At 40.6% G+C, this 26,701-nt stretch overlaps 1 protein-coding gene across 3 annotated transcripts in view; it reads left to right on the forward strand.

Moving 5' to 3' along the window:
• ROR1 (receptor tyrosine kinase like orphan receptor 1) overlaps positions 1–26,701 on the forward strand; it is a 172,022-nt gene that overhangs the window by 88,192 nt on the left and 57,129 nt on the right. The window contains exon 1 of one of the 3 annotated variants that reach the window (XM_069861866.1): positions 3,522–3,546. The exons of the other annotated variants lie outside the window; for them this stretch is intronic. The gene's annotated coding sequence lies outside the window, so the exon portion shown is untranslated. Of the gene's footprint in view, positions 1–3,521; positions 3,547–26,701 lie in introns of those variants that run through there. 3 annotated transcript variants of the gene reach the window in all.

Here is a 26,701-nt window from a genome sequence, read left to right on the forward strand (position 1 = left end):
GTCAGGAGAATGGACAGTTATGCAGTTATTTCCAGAGTATGTGTTGCCAAAAAGCTAATTGTTGAAGTGTTAGAATAGCTTCTGCCACATGACAGAATTAGCTAAATAAGGTGATTTCTTGAAACAGCTTTAGCTAAAACGTTTGACCACTTGATTCAGATCTTGTGGCAAACTTTTTCAGATGGAAAAATAAGCATCCTCGTTAGTTAAGGAGACTTTTTTTCCCCCTACACTTGAATTACCACAGTACCACAGTTGTAGATAGCCTGGAAATCTGTTTTTGAATGGACTCACTGATTTTAGTGATTCTTGACTTCTGAAAAAATGATGATACCACTTTTTCTGGAGGTTTTGCACATTGATTGGTTTAATTTGGGACTCCTTTGGCTGTGCAATTACTGCAAATCTGGAAATTGCTCAGAATTACGATTACCAGATATTATGATAGTGGAATTCCTAAGAATGCCTTGCATCAATATGGCCATCAAACAAACAAATCCAAATAATTACAGAAAGCCCATAATCTACTTTGTGAGCTGTGTTCTGTGTATTGTTACAAGTGGGAGATAGACAAAATGGGCAGAGCAGTATGGCAGCCCAGTCAACAAGCTTAATTAAAAATGTGATTTTTAGTTTAATCATAATTTTGGATTATTTTTTCCTTTATGATTCTTTCCCAGATTTGTGTCTCAAAGATCAGTGTATTTAAAATTATGATCCTTTTATCCCTGTAATTATGCCTAAAGAGTACAGAAAGTCAAATTGGACTCTGGTGTTCACTTTTATTCAAAGAAGCTGCAGATAATACTTCCGAAGCCTAACCTGTTATCTAAAGGTCCTGAGCTGTCGTTTTCCCCCCTCTGTTACAATATCAGTTAGAATGGATGCTATATGTAATGTCGTAGAAAACAGTTCCTCTAATCTCTATCCTCTGCTATGCACGTTTCTCAAGGATAAGATTTTTATTGTAGAGGGATTTTTCCTCATAAGTCTTCCATTTCCTAGAATCTTGTTGCATGTAATTCTTTAAGGCTCACGTATGATGTGTGAGGGAAACAGGACTGTAATCCCAGAAAACAGTTTAATCAAGTAGCTCTGAGCTGTGTATTGGAGGCAGCCTGGCTGGAGCAATCCTAGTTCAAAGCCAGTCAAAGCCCATGGAAAAGCTCCTATGCCTTTTGGATCTTGGCCCATGGTTCTGGCTTCCCACTTTGTTTTCAGCTGCTGAAGTGCATTAAAAGAAGCTAAAAATACATCCAATAGTTTTCTGACGTTATTTTTTCCATGTAGTCAACTGCCTTGGTTGCCATTTTGACTTGTGGGTGGTCCACGGCCCTCTCTGTTGATACTGTGGTCACACTGTGAAGAAACTGGAAGACTCTGGCAAGGATACTTTCCCAGTTAGCAAGTGTAGTTCAGAGACAGAGGAACCATGCAAGAAAAAGTGAAGAGTGAGTCTCAGCAGCTGTTACTGGTCTAGTTGTGCTAATGCAGATGTCTAAAGGGATGGTGTAGAAAGGAAAGGAAAGGAAGAATGTAGTTTATGTTTTAAAATGTAAGTTTCATTTTTAAGGAGAAAATGATGACGTGTGCAAGATCTGATTTATTGAACGTGTTGTATAAGGCTACGTGTGGGGGGGGATGTCTCTAAGGTCTTATATCCAGCATCTTTTTCTACAGGGTATTTGGTTTTTTGAGTAAAAAAATAGGGAAAGAGACATAAAGACTTTATTTCTCCCTATCCAAGCAAAAGTTGTTTATATCGGCACCAGCATATAAAGCATGAATTTAAATTTCAGTGTTTCCATTTAAATCAGTAGCGAATTCCCTGATTTCAACAGAACTTGGGTAAGGCTTCAAATTCTCTTTGTTTTTGACGAACATAAGTGATTGATCTCTCTGCGCTTTTGGAGAGCACAGGTCAGAAGGGCTGATGCAGTATAGCAGGGGCCACACTCTGGCTTGGGGCAATAGTTACGTCCATCATTTTGCTTGAGTGCTGCTTCACCCTTTCCCCTTCCTGCGCTTTACCTATTCAGATCATGAATTCTTTTAAGCAGGAATGAATCTTACTCGTTATCGACATGGTCTTTCAAGCATGCAGTAACTGGTGGTGGCAGCAGTAATGTTATTTTCTTAAGCACTGTGTCAGGAAATGCTTGACCAAAGCCAGCTGTAGCAATTTCCAGCTCACAGGATTTCTGATTAATTTTAGCAGTGTATCAGAACAAACCCCAAGGATCTGGGATAACTCTGAGCTTTGGAAGAAGTTTCATTCTGCCCTAAACTTGAGCACTGGTGCTTCACTTTCTGTAATAAAAGCCCTGCCTGTGAGCATCTGTGAACTCTGTACAAGTTCAAAAACCAGAACCAGACTCACACTTTGTGGCTTCAGCCCATCTTTCATTCATTAATTTCTAAAATATTTTATGGCCTTGGTTATCTGGCTGCTTCCTAATGCCTTTAACAGCTTCCTCATAGCAAGTGAAGCTAATAAATTTACAATCACCGTTCTCATGGAAGTCTTAAGCAGAGTCACTTTCTTTAAAAGAAAAAAAACAACAGAGGGAGTGGGACTTCATTGTTTGTTCTATCTAATATCTGGCAATTGGTAGGGAAGTAATAATTGTGACTCATGAAATGTATAGGAAGAAAATTTGATAATTGGGCTTGCAGGAAAATGTATGACCTAGAAGATGCTGGATCAGTCACTGGAGCTCACTGTTCAGCTTAGGAAGCGGTATTCCCAGCGGCATTCCCAGCTCAGGGCCCTCTATGGCAGCACAACTTGTTAATCATCACACAATCAGACTGGTCAGAATGCAGCTATATAACTTAGGCTTTTGTGTTGCCGTGGATGCTATCTAAGCATTCCTGGAACAGTAATTTCCTTTTTGACCTCCATGGAAACAGTCATAAAACAATTCTTAAAATGTCAGGAGAAACTGCGTCTAATGGTGGTGCTTTAGCCAAAGAAAACATACTTCAGTTTTGAGGCATTCCCACCAAAACACTGAAATCTTAAAGCTACTAATAGGCTGTGCATCAGTGCCTGAGCACTTTACCATGACATTTAATAAAATGTAATTCGTATACCAGCTTTACTGAAATCACAGTATTCTCCAAGGTACACTAAAAACTTTCCAAAAGAGATCAGACAAAGAGAGAAGGGCACAGGCGACAACTGAGCTGGAGGCAGAGAAGGACCAAGTAGCTTGTATGCTCCGATAATACTGCAGCATTATAACTCATAAATACTTAAAAACATGTCATACTCTTTTAAATATCTGTCTACTAGTGAAAGCATTGTTGGTGCTATAAATGTGTCACTCAGTTGATTTAACAACAAGAAAGGTGTGACATCTCTGAGCAAGTCCATCCACGCGAACAGTAATAGTTGAATTTTTTTCTCATACTGCATTTTGGTAGCAGGGAAAAGGAGCAGATTCCTCATACATTTTTATGGATGAGTTGCTTCTTGAATCGCAGGTCTCTTGTGCTTTAGTAAATCTGAGGAAGGAAGGAAGGGACAATGGAATGTGCCAGGTGAGCGGTTGCAACTCATTTTGTATCAACTAAATCATTTTGTTGCAGTCCATGGCTGAAGGCTGAAAAACCTTAGGTTGTTGTTGGCTCATGTCAGATTGGGTCCAGCACTCAGCTCTGAGTTTCCTCTGCAGCAGAGTTACCATGTTTAATTTAAGTAGGTCCCAGTGCCAGGAGCAGAGTCATCCCCAGCCTTGTGCTGGGCAAGGTGAGCAGGGAGAGCTGCCACAGTGATGCCAACCACTACTTGTGCTGGGAAATGCTGGGCTTGCTCTGCTTCTGTTGAAGTTGGCGTGTTTGGCAATTAATACAATTCAAGTTCTGGTGGCTCTGGTTCACTTTATACTAGGAAAATAAGTCAGCCATTTCAGAGATGCTGACACCACTGCAAGCAGCTGTCTGCTCTTCCTCTGCTGTGACATTGATGTACATCAATCATCTGATGGGGCAGACTTCAAAAGATTCAGGGAGTGAGCCCATGCCAGCACACAAAGTTCAATTGCTTACGGGAAGCCTATCCAAGCATATCCAATGCTTTGGGCCTGGAATTTGGACTGTGAATCTTACAGGATTAGGCTCTCTTTCGTCTGCTAGAGGACAGTAATTTCTGTTTCTAGCAAGGCTGGAATACCATGAGAGCAGGCGCCTTGGAAAGTTTCTGAGGCTCGAGTTTGCATCCCAAAGATTGTTGCCTGAAATCAAGTTGTGTTGATAGATATGAGAAAGAAGAAAAAAAGAGAGAAAAGAGCACTTAACCAAATTTCTTCAATCTTGGGTATGACTTGGGTGTATTTCAAGTTTTTGATAAAAGCCAAAGTCAGCTCTTTATTAATAAACCAGCTCATGCATCCCCCAGTTTGTGAGTGGCTGTCGTGCAGATTCCTGTTCATACACAATGTTTCTTTAACTGTCTTTATCTTTTCACCCAGGAGTATTCTATTTTAGTACTCTGTTTTAATGTAACCTAAGTTTGGAAAGCTTTTAATAAATTCTATGTAAAACTATTTGCACAATATTCAAACTCCACTTTAAAACCTTCCCAATTTCTTTAAATATTTCTAACTTCTTAAACTCCTTGGCACTTTGGAAAATAGTAAAGTTTTGAAAGATACTGCCTATTTGTTTTATTGGTATAGATTTTTTTTGCTGATGTTTGGTTTTAATTGGAGCTGAGCTAAGCTTATTCTCTGTAACTGATATGGATGTCATTTAACTGATGTGGGTGTAAACTTTCACCCTTAAGACAATTTTTAAATTATATTTCTAATCTTATCTCTTCCATGAATTGTCAATCTTGCTTGTAGATTTTCTGGAGAGAATGATCTAATTATGAATGAATTCTTTCAATTTGGATTTGTTTATTTTTAGGAAAGATAAGTTATCTTTCTTTCCATGAGAGACAGCAATTAAAATATTTCTAATTATAAAGTTGAGAGTGGTGCAACTCAGAGTGCTTCACTGACTGTTTGCTGGAGTAGCAGAAATATAACTGATGGAAACGTATTAGAAAATCGATGAGCCTGTGAATTTGAACATCTTGAAGTGATATGGAAGGGAAAAGTCACAGAGAATTGCAGGAGTAATGAAATAAGCTGAGATATGTAATCAGTGTGTCTTTTCTCTTTAGTTACCGTTTAATTGGTGGTATTTCTAGTGGTATTTACTGCTCAGACAAATCACTTGCTTGGTGTAGATGAGCAGGGTCCTTAGAAACCTACCTAGGGAAAAACTGTAAAATGTCTTTTACTTGATTCTTGCTGCTTTGTGTCTGAGAATAAAAGTGTTAGGATATATGAGATCCAGTGAGACACAGAATGAATGATAAATACCCACTTGGGGCTGGAAGCATGAGCATCAGAAGTAAGCCTGAAGGGAGAAAGAAGCAGTGCTGTGGGATGTAATTTTGATACATGAAAAGGCAGTAGATGTCACACAGGACCTCTGGAGGTAGAAGTGAGGCCAAGACAAAGAGATATTATTGCCTGACAAATTTTGTTATAGTCCTGTGTAATCATCAGCTCATGGAAGCAGGAATCTAAGTATTCCTTTTGTCCATGTGGATACAGACCTAGTGTCCGTAGCGAGTGATGTGCTTTGTCTCAGATGCAGGTGATTTCTACCTACCAGGGAGGAGCCACAGCCATTGTGAGGGGCCCAACACCAACCTTCTCCCACATTTTCTGCTTTAAGAACTGTGATTTCACTGGTGGCCTCTCTCTAGTCGAAAAAATAGGTTTCTGCATCTGTGCTCCTGGATGGGGCTACTCCTGCGGCAGCTAGGAGGAAATCCCAGTTTTCCATGTTCACCTGATGTTCACAGGGAATCAAAATCCCATCAGCAGCATTTACAACCAAATAGTCTGAAATAAAGTGGGTAATCAGATTCCCAGCCTCCAGTCAAGTACAGCACATACCAAGGCTTTCCTCTTGAAGTTGTTCTTAATAACATATTTCACCTTATGTTGCTATTTCCCTTTAATTTTTGCAAGTTATTTCTCAACTGAAGACACTGTTTTTCAGTGTGCCATCATTTCATTAATTCGCTGGACACAGCCTAATAATCTCTACGTTCAAAGCTAAGGGAGGGAGGCAGATGGTAAGGACTGTCTAGCAAAAGGTCTTCCAAGTTTCCACGTTGGCTTTACTTGAAAGGGAGGATAAGCACGGCTGCACTGGCATTTGGGTTTTACTGCGATGCAAATTTCAGGCCATCCTCTGGAAAAATAAGGGGTGCTTTGTCTGCTTTTACTGATACACCTTGAGGAAACTTTGAACCTTTTCAGAGTGGTGATATATGAATTACATGGTGAAAACCTTCCTTAGATATACATGGTTTCTGTCTCCAAAAGAAAGGAAACGTGGCCAGTATTTGCATTATTAATGGAAAAGGAATTTAAATAGGAACTTTTTTGACAAACTGTCTTAAGTTCTTCAATAATCAGTGTTATTTTACATAAACAGGAACCTAGAAATAGCCCAAATTTATAAATATGAAAAATTTTGGAAGAAATGTGTTCACCGTTTGAGTCAGTTACAAATCAAGGCAGTCAATGAATACTCAGAAACAGTGCTCATGCACTCACACGTGGGCTTAATAAAAATATAGTGTGTGGGTAAAACCAGAAAATATTAGTGCACTATTCTAGTATGTTAAAGTCTGATGATATTCAAAATAAATCATGTCTGTTGCCATCCTTTGTAAGTAAGCATTTGACGGGATCAGATTACAGCCTGTTTTCAAAGACTGATGCAGATTTTAGCTCTTCTCGCCAACACTTACTTTGATGGATGCATAGTACATTTTTACCAGATAGGGAAAAAGACTGTACGATAACATTTTCAATTAACATGGTACAATTTCATAACAAATACACTGTCAGATGTTCGTAAAACAACTACAGACAATAATTAACAATAACTCTTCCTTTAATGCTCAGGGACCCAGGATCACCTGGTATCCTTGGTGTTTTGGACTGGGTTTTTCTGGCTCTAGTCTCTTTATGATACGATCCATGACCCCCTCTGACAGCAAAATATTTAAGGCCATGCTTAAGTCTTATTGAAGTTACTCATGTGCTCCAGCATTCTGCTGACCTGGGCCCTGAGATACATTCAGGAAAAATAGATTTGAGGCTTTTTTGTTAAAGTTTTACTGGGCACTTAGCACATTAAGTGTGTGTTATCCATGACTCCAAGTAATTAACATTCCTGTTCAGGTTCCTTTAAAGGTTCAGCAATATGGGACTCTTTTCAAAGAACTGTCCTTAAACCTTTGACCTTTCAGAGAATTTCTAGAGAATTACAAGGTTGGATACGTTTAAACAATTCTGAGTTGCTCCTTCCATAGTAAAAGGTATGATATTGATGTGAATGGCTGGGAAGGTTTGCTTTTGCAGAGAAAGAGCATAGAAAGTGGCTTTGGTGACTGATGAAAGGCTCCAGGCAGGTTCTTTATGATGAATGTCTTCCTGTTGGAGGAGGGAAAGGAGAGGTATGCTCCTCGCCTTCATGGTGGAAGACTTTCCTCTTCTTTTGGCCCAGATCTGTGTTTCAGGGAATACACAAAATTAGGCTAAGGCTGCTATTCCTCTGGAAAAGAACCTCACTCCTCCAGAAGAACTTGCTTTAGATGACATTAGGGTAAGAACAGTATTTCTCTGCAGCATGAAATACTTTCAATGGTTATCAAGCCCTGGCTCATAGCCATCAGGAGGAGTTTTGAGCTGTCAGCATGCAGGAGTAGGGATGCTCTGCAGCAGAGCTGAGCAGCTTTAACACAGGAGAGTTGTCCTTTGTCCAAAAAATAAGAACTAGCAACACTTCCAGTCTCACACTCTTCCTAAAGAACAAGGCTGGAAGGGACAGTTACATGATATCTGATGGTATAAAGGTATAAAATGTATCTGATGGTATAAAGGTATAAAAAGAAGCAAGGTGAAGTTTTACTACATTTGGATAATCCTCTGCTACTGAGGCAATCCAATATTTTGTTTCAGATGGTTGAATTTTTTTCCCCATGCAAGCAAAATGGTGCTTTCTTAAACACTGACATTAATCTCCACAGTTGGAAGCAAACCAAGCTTCTGTATTTCTTATCCTCCCAAATCATCTGTACTTCAGATCTGTTTACCAAACGGACTATATTGCGTTCCCATAAATCCTGTAATTTGAGTTTGCTGTGATATTAATTTATTAGTACGCCTGCATTTTCAACATCAATTGTGCTCTATCTCAGCAGACATAATTCTCTCTTCAAAGGAGATAGAAAGCCATGCAGTCCTTGCGTTTTCACATCCCCTCCCCTGCCTCTGCCCTGCTGCAGAGCAGCCGAGCTCAGCTGGGCTTTGGGGCACTGGAAACATACCTCTGTGCAGCATCAAACAGATGTATGAGAAATATCGCTGCTGCAGTGTTATTTTGGGTTTGCCTGATATTTTGTTTAAATGCTGTGCTTGTACAGAAGGTATTTTTCCCTGAGAGGAAACCCGCAACATTTGTGTTTGCAGGGATAAGCTTGAAGTTATGATGGGAGTGCAAATTTCTGACTCAGGGAGCAGAAGAGGGCATTAGCTTTCAAAATACTAATTTTAAATCAGTTTTGAGATTTTTAGGGGGAAGGAAGAACAGCAACTTTTTTTTAACTGAACAGCTGGAATAAGTGTCTACAGATGTACGTGTCTTCAATTATACCTAGAGCTTCTCACTACCCTAAACATTGCCTGTTAAGGAAAAACAGTGCCAACTGTTTATTTCTTAAAATGAAGAATTACAAAAGACAATTACTGAAAAGACCTTCTTACCCAATCTACTATCGGTCTCCTAATATTGCAGTACTTGGTGGAAAATGGTAGTGGAAAGGAAAATCTGCATTAGTGAAAAAGATTTATGCACCTTCATTTTCTTCCTTACATTAGGCTGGAATGTGAGTGTTGCCATGTAAGTGAAAAATAACTTCTTTTTTAGATGACCTGTTTAAAACTGGCGATACTGTTATAGCTTAAGAAATACTTGTAGTCCCTGTCACTGATGTATGAGGAAAAAGCAAGAAGCACGTGGGACTTTGATCCAAAGTTTTACACAGTTTTACTCACAGACACCCTGCTTGTAGGTTTGCAGGCTTGTTCCTCAGACACAAGTCTTGCGTAAGATGTTTGATTTTGTTGACACAGGCTTCCAAAAATACCAACTATGCTTTCCCTTCATTGCCCATTCAATTGTTTAGTGAATCTGTATGTGAAAGTGGGAGCAATTCCCTGGTACTTTTTGCCAGAAACAATTATAATGGTTATCCCTGTTTTTTTCACCCAACATTTCAGTTTTCAATACTTTATAGTGAAATGAGAGTGTCCATTTTTTCTAACAAACCAGCAAAGAACTGCAATCCAAATAGCTTCCTGCTGTGGTGAGACTTCCAAGGGTTGTGAGGGGATTGAGGAGGCAGATGACCCCTAATATTTTTCACACTCCCCCCTCTTCCCCCAGTTGCCCACTCAACCTGGACAGGACAGCTCTGAATACCACAAAATGATGAAAGGCTCTGTTTCTTGCAGCCTGCTATCCCTTTGAGATTTGTTCCTGTGCAGGCTGCCACAGGAATTCCAGCCTCCCTTTTAGTCTTTCTTTTTTTTTCATAATTTCCCTTCTATTTCTATATTTTTAATTTCAATTCCTCCCTCTCGCCAGCTTTTTTTTTACAGTAGTTATTCTTCAGTAGATTGTTAATTCAAATGGAAACTGAGTGGTTTTTTTTAAGTCCCTTTGCATGGGTATACCTTTCCAACTTGCCACACTAAATTGCAGCGCAGATGTTATGCACATTGAACTTTACAGTCAGTGTGTGCATATTTTTAACATAACTTGTCTTGAAAATATTTATTCAAGCCAAGACAACAGAAAATTAGAGTAATTTGATTGCTCAGGCTTAAGGAATAGATTACTACTGTTCCAGATGTAAGGAACAACAGCCTACTTAACGCTCTCTAGGCTGAAAAAACATCTTTGGCTCCTGATACCAACCATGTTTGCTATTTTGTTCACAGTAAGCCTTTTAAAAGTTGAATACCTTTAAAGATTTTTAGTTTAAACTTCTGCCAACTAGCATTATGAGAATTTCACCCCAAAATAAATCCCTTATGGACGGTTTCAAAATACCCAGTGTTCCAAAGGTGCAGTATTACAAAGCAAAGTTATAAATCATCTTTGTTGTGAAAATAAGGGTGCCAGATATCTCTGGAATAGACCTGATTCTTGGACCATGCAGGGCTTTCAACAGTCATTACTGAAAAGTTTAAAGATCAGGCAGTTGGCGCAAAAGGTCTGTGATCTAGGTTGAAGGTTTTTTTCTTCTTTATTCTTCTGGTCTTCAACTAAATGTTCTTTGCAATTATTTGTCAACCTTTTTTTTCTTTATTTGACTTTCACGCATGCTGATTCTTTTTCTCACTCACTGCATTTCTGAATGTTTAGAAACATGCAATAGGGAAGCAGACAGAAATGCTGGCCATCTCACCTAGGTTTTAAAATACATGTTCCTAATAGCTTGTGTTAGTAACTGTCTGTGTAACAAGATTGTTGAATACTGTGGCAGCACAAAAGGATACTTTAAGACATGTTTCTGCAGCTGCAGCTTCTGTATCAGTCCTTCAAAAGTGTGTTTTGAGATTTAGGCATATTCCAGCATTAGCCTACTGTATTTAAATGAATTTTATGTGAGCTGACCATACCTAAAACGATGGCCCGGTTTGCAGGTGGGGCTAAGGCTAATGGGCTAATGCTTTGAATCTCCTCATTTTCCACTTGTGCACGCAAACTGCCTTCAAATATTTCACTTGGCTGTCTTATATCTAGATGTCATTTTGTTAACTTAGATGCAGTGTCCACAGATGTAAAGTTTTCTTTGTGTAAGAAGTGCTTATGCAGGATGTAGGAAGCAGATGCCTGGCTCCTGAAGAGGGTTACCTCCCAGCTGCACAGATACTCTTGATGAAATGACCATTTTGCTGTGGCTCTTATCTCCATTTTCTATTTAGTCTTTTATTTCTGATGGTATTTGCCATTTTTATGGCTCTGTCAATGAACAGTAGAGAGAGAATCAAGGTGCCAGGGCCACATATTGTTAAAGAAAGGATCCTCCTTAAGCTGCATTTGCTGGTTCCCCCCCCAAACAGTGTGCTGATCTTTTTTTCACAGGCTGTTCTATTTGTTTGGAAGGTTATTTTTCAAAGATTACCTTTCTCTTTCCCCACCCCCCCGACCTTTTTCAACAAAAAATGGCCTGTGTCTTAGTTTTTTTTTTTCAGAAACCGCACCATGTGACTTAATGCCTGCTTTGTTATGGATCTTCCTTCTCTGTCCCACCAGCTGTCTCTGCTCCAGTAGTACATGGAGAAGAGACTATAAAACCTTCGGTCCAGTGTCTGGTTTTACTTAAGTGCCTTATTACTTTAGAGTGAAGATGAACACAAGGAAATAGTCTCCATAATTACTTTGGTACAACAGCTCCCTATGTCTGAAATTACTTTGTTAAGCTCATTCTTCTTTTCTCCTTTCTGGGCAGAAAACAGTGTTGTATTTTCATTTCACTTTTCTTCAGTCATGCCATATATTTCTTCTAGCAGAGCAGAGTGGAAGGTGTCATTCAGCAATGAAGTAGAGCACAATTTCTGCTTGCTTTTGGATCAAGCCCTGTGCCTCCGTTAGCCTGGGTATAACTATGGTTATCGTTTTGGCCCAACGAATGTACTCCTTAAAGCCAGTCTTAAGTCATCAGTGTTAGCAAAGAACAGCACTTTGAATCATGATTCCCTAAAACTGAGGGAATGAAAGCTAAATCGTTAAGTGGATAAATGTTTTTGGGCTGCTAATCAAATAGTGCAGAGCTCTCATAGTGCTGTGTATAAATGAGCTGCTGGAAATCTAGTTTAGTTGTCGAAAGGGAGATTTCCTTCATTCCTATCCTTCCACGTTCACCTTTTGAAGAATACAAATGTTTGTGTATAAAAGGTCATTAGGGGCTGCTTTACTGTGTCATTTTTCACGTAATAGCCAAGATGGAGCACAGCACCCTTTAAAAGGCAACTTGAGCCATGCTGCTAAATGTTAACTGACAGCCTAGTAAAAACACAAGTCTTCATTTTTCTCATTTGTCTGCTTTCTCACCAGCCAGAAACTGTGCAGAGTGCTCTTATTAGATCTCTAAGCATGCAATGCAGAGAAATCCTTGGATTCTAAAATTGCTGAGTACACACAAATGGTGCCACGATGTCCTCGCCCTGTGCCAAAGCAAATCTCTGAGTTATGTAATTCTTCCCCTCACTATTTGAGTTAGGTAAAACATTTGGCATGTCCGAGTTGCTTGTAAGAGTGCATAATCTGTAGGGGCCTGCAGTTTATCAAGGTGCCACCGGCACACACTGTGGCATTGGGTTTCATGCAGCCCTCCAGAGCCGGTGTTGGTTGTGCTGCCTTGTGCTCGCTATCATGGGAGTGCCCTGGATTTGGGTGTGCTGCTGATTTCTAGGAACATGGTTCTATATGAAATGTAAGTTCTGTCCTTTATATCAGTCGGAGCTTATGGGCCAGAGAATCCCTTGTTCTAACCCCGTTTAGCCCAGGAGATTTTTCATGTGCAGGAAACCTCCAAACTAACAAGTAGAGTCAAGAGGCTGTAAGCCCGTGCCACAAGACCAGATAACTGTTCCACTTCAGTCAGTCCTAGCCGTATTTTACGCTTACAGTCTGTCAATGTATGTTTAGGTTCCATAAACTTCAGGAAGGTGACTGATGGCTGCAGAGCAGGGATTTTTCGTCTCCTGAATTGTGATATACCTATCATGTGCAAATAAACATTAAATTTAATTAAAACCTAGACCACGATGAAGTGGCCTTCAGTAGATTGTGTGCAGATGAAAGGGACTGCGAGAGAATGTTAGCTGCTTATCTAACGCAGGCGGTCAGATTGTGATGATTTAGAAGGGCTTTCAAACAATTCTACCTCTCTTTGCTTTTACTTTACTTTCTTTATTTTCTTTGCTTGTAACTTACAGAGCAGTTGTGAGCTAATAGCTTTGTAAGGCACTTTTCATCCACTTGTGCAGCTTTCAAAAGTGCTCAGTATTTCCTAATTCAATAGCAGCTTTACTCTTAACTTCAGTGGAAACACAAGTGAGAACAAGTACCACTTGAAAAACCATATTGGTTTCCCCTGAGTTTTTGACTCTTGGTTCATAGAATAAACCTAGCAGCATCATCAAGTGATACTTGTACCAGTTAAGATTTCAGCATGTTCCTGGATGTCTGAGTTTGATCATAGTGTCGGTAGACAGCCCTTTCCATGGGGCTGCGGTAGGGAAGAGAGATGTACAGCTATTAGTTGGCTGTTATTTGTTAAGGAAAAGTTCCTACTCAAATAAAATATTTCCCTTTGCATACACAGGAAAATGTCTCTTTTTAATGCAGCATATTGGTTCTGCTCTGTGTTTAGGTGGTCAATGCAAGAGAATGTCCTCCGTTCCTCGGTGTCTTCTGTGTGGTCTGCTCTTTCCTTTCATCAGTGACACTCGTTACTGCTGCAACTTTCTTCTCAACCCAGGACATGGAAGCTACTTCCACCACACTGTTCTCTGCTGACTTCCAAGTATTATGAAGTATTTTTGTATTTATTTATTTGAAAAGTAAACCCACCTGCACTGCTTTACATAAATACATGCCAAGATCTCCAAGACTCCTGTGTCTGCTGTGCAGTGTTTATCCACTTGGAGTGGAGATCAAGTTCTTGCCTGGCACAGTGTCAAGCATAATGGCACTAATTTAGCCAAATCCTGGAAGCTTTGGGCAGCCCTTTATTTCTCCTTGTTAGTCAGAACTCCCTTGACCACAGTGGGAACGCTCACAGAACTGGGAAGCACCATATGGATATGGACAGGAGCCTCCACTGGGAGAGCTCATGGCAACATACGCAGAGCTGTCAAGGTACAGGGTGTCTCTGACTCCAGAAAGTCAGCTGTGCTGATGTCTAGAGGTTTGCCAGAAAAATAAATTAACTTTTGGGTTCTGAAAAAACAGCAGTCTCTTTAAGGTGCTGTGATATGAACTGCACAGTGTGTAAGTGCAATGATTATACAATTTTTCTTTTCCCCTGCCACATTTAAAGGTCTCTAGGTATAAAAAGAGACCTCTTGCAGGAGTCTGCTGGAAGGTTGCAAAATGTATAGATGCCTCATCCTGTTCACTCCCTCTGTCTTCTCTCATGCCTGGGTAGTAAGAGTGTATCTTTGGGCTAATATAAAGTATGCAAGATATGAGGATGTCAGGCTTGTCTCTGGTTCCATTTAAGTGAGTTTGCAACATGTTTAAACCCACTAAGATGTTCCTGACTTTTCATTTATCATAGAGAGTGGCTTGGCCACCACATCAGCCAATTCCTTCAGGACTCTGGGATGCATCTCATCAGGTCCCATAGTCTCGTGTATGTTCAGGTTCCTCAAGTGGTCACAAACCTGATCCTCCCCTACAGTGTGAGGGGCTACACTCCCCTGGTCCCCTTCTTGTTGTCCATTGACCCAAGAGGAATGAGGAGAGTGGTCATCGGTGAAGACTGAGGCAAAAAAGCTGTTGAATACCTGAGCCTTCTCTTCATCTGTTGATACGAGGTCACCATTTTCATTCGTCAGTTCGGGTACACCTTCCTTAACCTTCCTTTTCTGATTGACGTACCTGTAGAAGCCCTTCTTGTTGGTCTTCACTTGTCTTGCCAAGTTCAGCTCCAGCTGTGCCTTGGCCTTCCTGGCTCCATCCCTACATAACCGGACAGCATTCCTATAGTCTTCCGAGGTTCCCTGTCCCTGCCTGCACTGTCTGTGCAGTTCCCTCTTGATCTTCAGTTTGACCAGCAGGTCGTGACTAAGCCACACTGGTCTCTTCCCTTCCCTGCCTAATTTCCTACATCTGGGGACTGTGTGCTCTTGTCCTTATGGAAAGCATCCTTGAATATTTGACAGCTCTGTTCTGCTCCCTTGTCCCTGAGGACCATATCCCAGGGGGTCCTACTGGCTAACTCCTTGAAGAGCTGGAAGTTTGCTTTCCTGAAATTTAGGGTCCTGGCTATACTCCTCGCCTGTCCCATATCCCTCAGGACCTTGCACCCCACCAGTGTGTGATCAATCACTGCAGCTCAGGCTGCCCCTGATCTTGATGTCGCTGATGAGTTCACTTGCCTTGGTGCTCATCAGGTTCAGTATTGCATCCCCTCGGGTAGGGGTTTCTATTACCTGGGTTAAAGAATTATCATCAATTCAAATCAAACACTGTAGGAGTCTTCTAGATTGCTTAGAGCTTACCGTTGATGTTTGGGATGTGCTGTTTGTGTTGTGACACTGTGTGTGCAGGGTTTTGTATCTGAATCCAGAATCTGTATCTGCTTAGTTGTGTGCTCACGCATGTCTGACTCTGCATAAATGAATGTATATGCATTAAATGGTTTCAAAGCTTTAAGCCTGTAATGCAAGGAAACCAAAATCACAGGGCATGATTTGCTCTGTGGTTTGGAGAGAACCACATCTTCTGAGAATTCCCGCCTTCAGCATACCAAGCCCAGACATTTAAAAAAAAGGCACGATTTGCTGAGAAACATGGTGAATAAACCCACTTTCACAAGATTGATATTTATGCTAAGTTTGCATTGAGAGATAGGATGTTTGTACCTTCTCAATGACCTCCAATGCAGCGGAACTAATTTGATCACTTTACCTGGGGAAATACCTCTCTGTTCAATCCAATTCTGGTCTATTCACATCTTTTTGTGAATATGCCTCCTACTGCAGGTTAGTTTTATCCTGCCTTTGTTGTAAATGGAGAACATTTTCAATTTGGATTCCTAAATTTGGATTCCTATGAGAATGGTGAGATTTCCCCCGTTCACAGGCTTAGGACTAAACTGAAGTTCATGGTCTGTCCAGGCAGAGTTGTTAATATCCCGGAGCAGTTCTGGCACGGAGAGATCACTCACTGGAGGGATCTTGGAGTTGCCAAGAGGGTTACTACGTCTGCTAGTTGTGCTTTCTGCGCAGGAATATTTGACTGCTGGGAGTTGGACTGTGATCACCAAATATAATGTCATTATCAAATGAGGCAGTCTGCTAGAAAATCTCTTCTCTTACTTTTGTTACATCCGTTCTGAGTCTTTAATGGCTAAATTTTAAAAAGAATATTATAATGCTATAATCTGTTATCCCTGGCCTTATGTAAACAGCATGACTAACAGCAGCACACAAACCCACTGTCAAAGTCAATTACTTTGGAAGTCTGGGTAAGAAAATACACAACTTAGCAGTGCAGGGCTCCAAGAGGATTAGACATACAGAAACCTGAGACAGCATCCAAAATCATTAATTGATGCTGGATTTTTCAGTTATCTCAGTAAAGTCTGGAATAGGTCCTTGAGCATCCATATATTAAATGATGGAAAAGTTTCAGTCTCGTACAGCCATGGGGTAAGGAGTTTGATTACGTCAGCATCTCAACTTAATTTAAACAGGTGGCAGATGGTGGTATTTGACCAGAATAACGAAAATGAGAAGGTAATCTGCCAGAATAAAATTATAAGTATTTCCTACATCTTTCTTTTATTGCTGAAGGAGTATTTAGACTTTGTGCATTCAATGCTCCATATCTCTCAGACAGGAACCCTCCTCCCAAAACAGCAGCCACTCCTCAAGAGACCAAAATTGCCATTGTGTGTGGTCTCACTCCATCATTCATTCAGAAGCCCCTTTGGTAGCATCAAGACTTTGCTTTGTTTTGGTGAAATAGAGTCCTGTACAAGATAATCAGAGCTGAGTAATCGAACACAGCTCCTGGGTGTAGTGAGAAAGGGACCTATGAATGAACTTTAGGAGACTTGAAAAATTAAACAGCAGAAAAATTTAAAATGACCATAAGGAGTAGTTTGGGAACTAATTACAGATTAATGGAAAAAAAAGAGAGAGAAGCGTTCTGCTGATATTAGGTACAAAACTGGTGAGAAGGGTACAGGACGTTCTGCCATTCATTTTCCCAGTGTCGTGTTTGCTTTGAAGCTTTCAGGGAGAAGTCATGTTTTACTTTTCTCATAAATAGTCTGTACAAAATATTTCAAGCATGTCTGGATGCTATCAGATCTGACTAATGTTAATGAACCAGCTAGTCAAATTTAGCCCCATAATAAGCATGTGCTCACTTGAACTCAGCAGAATCTGCACACACTCAGGCTTACTTTGGCAGACACTTGCTCTTATCACCTGCTGAGCTTGATATTGCTGCAGTCCTTTGGCCTGAAGAACAAGAAATTAAGAAAAGCAATGAAAAACCTTTGCACAACTGTGTGGTTTGCAGCTACTAGGCAAGCAGTTGGTCCACTAGAACTTCATCTGGATGCACTGTGCTCAGCATGTTTATTTGGATTACCCTGCCTTTCAAAGAAAACCTATATCCATTTCCAAGCTAACTAGTTTCTTAAAGCATGGCAGTTGCCATGACTTTGAAACATAATCTCTGTAGATCTGCAGTAGCATTACATCAAATGCCTCGCTTCTTGTTTGTTGAGCTAATAAAAAAATCATCAGTGGTTTATCCTTCCATGTGGCTTCAGCTGCTGTAAAAGCAGTTAAGACTGAACAAGCCAACTTTGCCCTGCTCCTGTTGATTTCCTTTTGTACAGGCTATTAACTTTAGAGACTCTATGTTTTTTTGTGGCAAAGCCATTACGGGGTCATGAAGACTACAGACATTTGTACTGCTGGGTGCAATTAAGATGAGGGATTGCTATGTCTCAGTTGTGTTGTTTAGAAGTGGCTCTTTTGCACCAACTGTTTCCTTAGTCCTAACTGTACATGAGGAATTGCATAAGGACTGCTGCATAATGTAGGGATTCAGGAGATTGACTTCATCAGACCTTTAGGTTTGATGCCTGTTGTGAAGCTACTGGCGTGAGGCTCCTGGTGCTGAGGTCTGCGTGCCCACTGTTGGATGTTCAGTAGCCCCTGGAATTTTGCAGAATTCTGCATCTGTTGAAACTGTAGGGAATCTAGTACAAGCGTGTGCTTAAGCTGCAGATGAAACAATTGGCAGATTACCAAAAAAGTAGCAATGAAAATAAATTTGGCCCTATTTTTATTTTTTATTAATTTTTTTCTTAATGTTAGAGAGTATCTGAATCCAGGAGATCCTAATCAACCTTGGATTCAGAAAACTTTCCTGTAGTAAGTAAGTAAGTTGTAACTGTGGCTAAATCAACACATTAACTCTTACTAACAATGAAGGGATTAAAAATAAATCTCTAAAACATTGATGTAAACCTTTTGTGCAGACTAATTGCCTATATAATTGCTTTTGTTAGCTAGCCTATAGACAGCCCTGAGCTGAAATCCCACAAGGGCAAGACAAAGACAGTCTGTGTTGTCTCACTGTCGTGTCTGAAACCCAACTGGAGCCATGAAAAGGGAGTTCAGCCTTCACCTCTGAGAGACCTTACTTTCTCGTAGGGCTGCTAATAAATGCAAATTAGCTGGAGGGTCTTGATTTGGTTTTGGTCTCTTGAGGACGTTGTGTTTGCATGCCGCAGAGATGGAGGGATCTTTGTCAGGATCTTGCCTCTTGGTGCTTCCAACTGAGACCTGAGCTAAGCCCAGTTCTCCCCATGCACACTGATCAGATCTTACTCACAAGTGTTGTCTGATTGACTTCAAGGAAAATTTTAAAACCTCAGCCTTTTAGCAGAAGAATCTTAAGTTTAAATCTTCCTTCTAAAATATACAGACTTTGAGCCTGTCTGAGATCAGGCTTGTGTGAGTTTAGACCTGGGTAAGTTCCTCTTGAACAATCAATGTAGCTCAGTCCTGACTTGGGCAAAGCATCCAGCTCTGGCATCAGTTAAATATTTACATTCCCTTCCTTTTTATATAAATTGTGCTCTATTAGCATACGTTTCACAGTGTAACCTTGTGTTTTAGCCTCTTTATAAATTTGGCAATTTGTACATTAATCAACATCAGCCCATGTAAAATCTGAGGCACAAGCCTGAAGCCATCAAACGTGTAACATTTAATGTTTCATCATACACAGCCAATAAGTCATGTTGCAGTGTATGCCTCATACCAAGAGGATATGGTATAAAATGGAGCATGTTTACACTGGGGAGACTTATGTGTATTTAAGAAGTAATTGTTTCAGGACCATTCTTTAATGCATGAACTGACATGGGTACATTTCTCCTCACTGCAACAAAAATAATTATCAAGCTCAAAAAATAATAATGAATTTGTACACAGCAGACTTCTACTGTAATTTTCTTCACAAGCTAGAAGGGTTTAATTGCAGATTGCTAGTAGCCTTGTCTGTTTCAATAATTTCTGGTCCTTGAGTGCTGAGGCGCAAGGAGTTAGTGTGCTGCAATTTATGGTGGATGTAAATGATTTCTTGTTTTCCCTCCCTGTACTTGGCTGCATTTGCCTTCTTTAACGCTTTTGTGTGTGGATTTAGTGCAGTGGCACTGATGGAAGCCAGGGACGAGTGAGCAGGTGCAATGCAAGGTGCTGTCCAGGCACTTCATCCTTTGTCTGCAAACACTTCTGTCCCAATCGTATACTTGTGGGCGCTGCTCAGTCTTCTCTTTTGTGAGATAAATAAATGGGAACCTGTGCAGATGTTCTGTCAGTAGAGGGACAGGCCCCAAAGAATACCTGTGCATGGCATTGGTGCCTTCAAGAAAGCAAGCTTCCATAGTAAGTGTGGGCATCACTCAGAATCACAAGGACAGCTTTGCAAGAAAGCCTCTTCACTTCGCTTGGAGGATTCTTGACACTCTTCAGACTCAGGACCTTTGTGGGGAGTTGTTAGGGAAACCCCTATCTCAAGCAACCCAGAAGTTGCTGCCACAGTGTCCCCAGAAAGTGCCTAGCAGAGAATGTTGCCTTCTTCCATTTCTCCATGGACCCTCCTTCATTATTCCTGGTGTTGAAATGTCTTCACCTAACAGTGCCTTTCTCTGTCTCCCTTCCCTCTTGATATTGTAGTGGGTCTTTGTGACTTCTCTTGTTTCTTGTCACGTCCTCCTTCCCCAGATTAGCCATCCAGTAATTTATTGCTGCTGCTGTTAGTTTTTTGCTTTCGCAGTCATCCAGTTCCCTTTGTGTGGTTCCCAATTCCACATTCTCTTCTGTCTTTCTACCAGTCTGAGGTGCTCAGAAGAGAATAGCTCAGGGCATGGAAAAAAAATCCAGTGTTATTTCAGGTAGGTTTGAAGAGATGGGAAATTTGCATGTAATATGCAAATTCTTAGCCTTTGTAGGTTTGCATGACAAATAGCTATGCTGCGCTTTCTTCCAGCTTTATTAATATTGAAGAAGAACCAGACTCTCTGATATCTGTGTCCAATAAAACCTGCCTTTATAAGCAAGAAAATGTTGTGTTTCAGATTGAGCAGAGTACAAATAGTTCTTCCTAGAGAAAGGTAGAGGTCCTGTGAGTTTGTGCAGTGCAGGATCATGCTTAGTCTACCTGCATGGTGCTGTTCCCAGAAACACTGAGCAGAGTGGTTTCTGAGGTTCATGTCTGGTTGACATGCATTGAAGTGCTATTGTAGCCACATTTCTACAGTTCATATGCACAAAGACTCAACTGTGAGCTATGAAATGCTGGCGGTCAGCCAACTGGCCATTTCTTTTCTTCATTCCCTGTCATTAAAGCTGTGGGTTGCTCCAGGGTGCAGTGTTTTGCTCTTCTTAAGTGGAACTGTTAACGACCCAATTTAGAGCAATGTAAAGTGCACCCAGATTCCACAGTGACTTCTAAATCCAGGTAACATTAATGATAATCTGTAATTAATAGCTGCAATCAAAAGGAGTTGTAGTTCAGTAATTAGAAATTTAGGATTAAAGTATTATCATATGAAAAAGGCCACTTAAAATCCTCTTTTTTCAAGAGATGGCTCTGATCCCATGGAAGAAAACACTTTTTATCTGATATGACCTTAGCTGAAGACCAAGTTACTAAAAATATTACGGTTGGCCCTGACTTATGTAGGTTGGTAGACTGCTGCCAAAACATATGAAGGTATTTTAAGAGTTTGGAGAAATTCAGTACGTAGCAATCACATAAATTTCTGATGATATTGTCTATTGATTTTCCAGAACAAATGTTAAGAACGATGTGTTCGAGAATAAGCTTTAGTCTCCCCAGTAGGCCTTTTGGGGTGGCTATTACTGCTACCCTGTAAGTACAGGAAACCGCAGTGACTGCCTGCCTTTGAGCCAAAAGCCTTCTTGGTGTAGCCACATCAAAGGGAGCAGATCTGCAAGAAAAGGTAAGACAGAAGTGTCAGGTGCATGCAGTGCTCTTGGCTTCCAGCCCTGTAATCATAAATGGAGCACTGTGATTCTTTCTGATGATGCATCATAAATAGGCTAGTCCTTCAGTTTATCTCTGGCCCCTGGGTTCTTGAGGCATTTAGAAAGACTCCCAGGTAGAGAGGCTGTTCATTGCGTACGTGCTGAAAAGTGATATAAATGAAGTTCCTAACAATTTCCAGTCCTGCACTAAATTAAATCATCCTGCTGCATGTCTCACTTTTTAAGCTGAAAATTAATGTATTATGTATCTGAAATCCACAGAGCTTGAATTGTTCATTGGTGTTGAAAATTTCCCTATCTAATGCCAATTATTAACCTACCCCAGGCTATGAATAGTGACATAACACACATAAATCACAGATAGATATGCTTGGAAGTTTTACATTCGAAGAATGTGAACAGAATTAACCATTTGGAAGTTATTAGCACCATGCAGTATCATCTCTGCACCTATGTACATGGAACAGCTAGAAAAGCTCCAGCAGATCCTTTGCCAGCAGAAAGTGTGGTTTCTGACAGTGATGGCAGCAGTTGTGAACTCTGCAGGAATCCTCTGGTAAACTGTTATCTCTCAGATCTGCCTATGCAAGGGTTTGGCAGAACAAGCTTTGCAGTTGCTTTTTCAGCCATAGAGTAACCAAGTGGAGTAAAGCTGACTAGTTAATGTTAAATGTCAGAAGGAGACATGGCATCATGCATCATTTCATCTTGCTTACCAGACAGATCTTCAGTTAAGGTCTCTGTTCTGCAGCAGCTTTTATTGCTTATAATTTGTAGGCTCTTCTCTTTCAAAGTATTTGAAATGGGAGTACAAAGGCCAGCAGCTTCACTTGAACATGGAAGGTCAATTCTCTTTTCAGGACTATGGTTTTAGTATGGATTGTTTGCTGTAGACTCTCTCTATATATTCTTTTATACGTGATTTTGTACTGCAACTACTATATTCATAACTATCAATGGAAGGTTTGTCATTGTCCTAGAATCATAGAATCATAGAATAACCAGGTTGGAAGAGACCCACAGGATCATCGAGTCCAACCATTCCTATCAAACATGCCCCTTAGCACCTCGTCCACCCGTGCCTTAAACACCTCCAGGGAAGGTGACTCAACCACCTCCCTGGGCAGCCTGTTCCAGTGCCCAATGACCCTTTCTGTGAAAAAAATTTTCCTAATGTCCAGCCTAAACCTCCCCTGGCAGAGCTTGAGGCCATTCCCTCTTGTCCTGTCCCCTGTCACTTGGGAGAAGAGGCCAGCACCCTCCTCTCCACAACCTCCTTCCAGGTAGTTATAGAGAGCAATGAGGTCTCCCCTCAGCCTCCTCTTCTCCAGGCTAAACAACCCCAGCTCTCTCAGCCACTCCTCGTAAGACTTGTTCTCCAGGGCCCTCACCAGCTTTGTTGCTCTTCTCTGGACTCGCTCCAGAGCCCCAACATCCTTCTTGTGGTGAGGGGCCCAGAACTGAACACAGGATTCGAGGAGCGGTCTCACCAGTGCCGAGTACAGAGGGAGAATAACCTCCCTGGACCTGCTGGTCACGCCATTTCTGATCCAAGCCAAGATGCCCTTGGCCTTCTTGGCCACCTGGGCACACTGCTGGCTCATGTTCTGTCAGCTGTATTGCATACTATCAAAGGTAGTATATTTTTCCTGAGAGATACTTGCCTTACTTGCAGAGCAGAAACAGTCTCAGCAATTTCTTGTCTTCATGCAGTTTTATCTTGTTCAGCTGACGGAGGTGTTTATGCGATTCCTGCCTTCTTTTGAAACACAAGAATTGTATAAGGCAGACATGTCTACTGACATGTAGAGATGCTGATTTCATGAAAAAAAAATCCTTTCACAGAGTGAAGACATAAGCAAAATTTGAGGTATATATTATGGAAACTTCAAGACAGTGCCAATTTTTAAACAGACAAGAAAATTAGTAAATAATAGGTCTTATCCATTACAGTCTGCAGAAAGCATGTCTAGATTTCCTTCAGCACCTCCAGGGTGGGCTGTGGATAGGCTGGTACCTGGCTGATTGCAAAAGGTAGTATCTTGGGAGATCAGATGAAAAAGTGTGGGGAATTTACAAAGGATTGGTGAAACAGAAAACTCAAAAGGCAAAAAAAGAAGATGAGGGAGATAGGACTAACAAGAAAAACAGCCATGAGGCATATCTGCGGGAAGATCCTAGAGGAGATTAGTCAGGTAGGAATGACACAGAGAGAAAGATGAAGCATCGGTCTGGAATGTGCAGAAAAGCAAAAAATACTGAGCACTTATAACAACTAGGTTTTGCTCTAAGTCTGTATAACTTTAGCTGTGGTTCCCATTTTCCTAATATTATATCCTAGTAGGACATCTGAGGAGTTTGTTTTTTGAAGATTTTTTTTCAACTCTTTAAGGGATGTGGGTGTTTCTAGTAGATCTGCTGCTATGAAACGTTTCTTGGTGATTTGGCCGAAACAGTTGTACCCTAATCTCCCGTGCAGTTATCCTGTCTTGACTCTCCGGACAGCGTGGGATAGCTCTCCAGTTGTGTAGGTAGTAATGTCTTGCCCGATCTTGTTTTTAGTGTCTTGTGAAATTGAGGTTTTATCACTTCCTTAGGCAAATTCATTCATAGAATAAGAAATCTCACTTGAGGTTGGCTTTCTACACAGCTTCAGAAAGAGATTTGCAAATGGAAAACTCCTTTTTAAATTTAGTTCAAACATTCATTTTGTGTAGTTTATCTTATTACTCAGCCCTCTGACTCCTTGCTTACTCTAAATACCTCTTTGCTTTTCTTGTTATTTTGGGTATTCTGCTGTCAGGTCTGAATTGTCTACATTGCAGTCACATTCGTATTTGTACCAGAGAAAACTTACTTACTCCCCATTATATATATAATCATGTAATTATATAATTAGGGTGTAGAATGACCCATGAGTATGATATAGAGTAAGGTTGGGGCTGCCGATTAAGAAAACACTTTGAATTTTTTGTTTGTGTGTTTTCCAGTGTAAAAACATGTGTTCCTGCAAGACATGGAATTTTCATCTCTGTGCGTGAGAAGGAAGCCTGTCTCAGGCAACACTTCTATTGGATGTGTACCTTCATATGCTTAGCAGCCACAGAGATCTCGTGTATTGCTTGTAGGGTCTTTCAAGCATAATATCCATGTTCTTAGGCCTATTTCGTTCTCAGCCTTGGTTTTGTATAATGAATTTATTCCCCATTAAAATCTTCAATCATTTCTGGGTTTGGTGTTATGCTAGTTACCTTCCATCTTCTGGTTTTGAGCTATATTCTTGTTACTTTGTGTTACCAATGCGTCACATAGAGATATTCATTAGCCTGGGCATGGGGCCTGGATCTTTTTGGTTCTGTGGACAGGGGATGAGGGAGCCTCATCCTTGCGATGGATCTGTAACCACGACAGTACAAACACTGGAGCACTGACTGATGGTTGCTTCTGGTAAGAAAATAAGACTGTAGAGTGTACCTGTGATAAGAATTTGCTGTCATTTTTCTTCAGAGGCAGAGTTTTGTAAACCTTATTGAAGTTTATTTAATCACAAAGGCTTTAAAAAGACTGACTTGTGTGAAATTCACTCTGCACTGCTGCAGTATGGTAACAAAATTAGATGTTAGCCAATTTCTCTGTGGGGAGTGTATTTGAATACACTTTACTTGGCTTTTCACAGGCATTATAATTGACTGTTGTGATTTCTCATTAGCTTAAGATCAACATTTCTTAATAGTGATAGAGATTTGAACAGGTATTTATCTTATCAGTATTAAGGATAAGATTCCTCATTCATCTGAAATGATTTTATCTATAAATAAATAAAATTAATTTTTTGAACTCTTTATTTGAAATCCAATTGCAATATTAAGCAGATTTTTTTTATTTTTTTTTTTTTAATGGTAACAGGAAGTGGACGAGCCTGTTTAGTTGCCCAAGTGCAAGTCACTGTATGTAAATCCCACATATGGGGATTTACAGGATGAAGGGAGCAATTGGTCAGTGGGAGCTGAAAGGTCTGGTGTTTGAGTGAAGTGAGTGGATGGGCCATTGATGAGTGGAGTGGCAGATGCTGAGGACTGGTGCCTGCTCTCCTCCACACTTCCTGGTTGGAATAGCTGTAGATATTTTGCATTTTGGGTGACCTTCTTGGTGCTCCAACTCTTTGACCCATGCTGTAGGTCCCAAAAGAGAAAAAAGTCTTAGTTGCTCCCTGTCTGTTTTTTTTAAAAACATGTTTTCCTCCTGGAGGCAGAGTTAATGAGTGAGGCAGATCAAGCATGAGCAGGAGGTGGGTTTGATTCCAGAGGACCAAGGAGTTTGCTCAGACAAGGCTTTAATCCTTCTCCCATCCATGACTCATCTCTCTCAATGTGCTGGCTAGGACCTCACTTTTCAACACAGCATGCTTTGGATTTGGCTTTAGGGTTATAACAGTTTTTCCAAGGAGAGGTATCACTGTTCTCACTTTCATGTACAACAATGCTAAGTCATTGCGGTTAGAAATGAACTCATGTCTCATGGACTTCTTTTCTCAGATACTTTTGTTTTCTTCATTAACTTTGATCAATGGTATGTTCCAATGCTGCGTAGCTGCTTTGCATGTTCCTTTCAATGTTTGCTAAGGGCACAGTATAACTTTGCTCTCAAATCAGACCTTTCATGTCAGAAAATTACCAGTTACCACCCTGGAGAACTGTCTCAGAAACAGTAAAGTTTGGTCTTCTAATGTGATTTCTTCAGTAGATAAGATGATGGATGTCTGCTTTGTGAGATTTACAGTCCTGCTTTCAAAGCCTGTTTAAGAAAACATTAATATAAACACTCTGGAGTTTTAAATAGCAAAATATTGCAATTGGTCATGATATTATTAGTACTTTTTATTTCATTTTGGTTGACATGTCTTAGTTGTTTGCAGAATATAGTTAAATTGTGGGCTTTTAGTAGTAGAGTATTTCCAGGTGAAGAAAAGTAGTATTACCTACAGAAAATATGTTGTCTAGTGCAAAACTTCATTGTGTGAGCAGCATGCATGGTGTAACGTGTTGCCTGTAAGTTTGAGTGGTGCCCAGCGGACACAGGAGATGAACCTGTTTGGTCTCAATGGGAGGTGTGAGAGGCATTCACATCTCAGATCCCTCTCTCAGAGGGGTTTCATCACTACCCTTACAGGAGCTGCCCCATTTTTGGGAGAGGAGGAAAGGAAGGGGAGGGGCCCAGGGAGGGCATAGGATATCGAGCATTCCAGCCTCTGGTACCAGCCTGACACCAAGCAG

Source organism: Phaenicophaeus curvirostris, chromosome 8, assembly GCF_032191515.1.
Source record: "Phaenicophaeus curvirostris isolate KB17595 chromosome 8, BPBGC_Pcur_1.0, whole genome shotgun sequence".
NCBI lineage: Eukaryota > Metazoa > Chordata > Aves > Cuculiformes > Cuculidae > Phaenicophaeus > Phaenicophaeus curvirostris.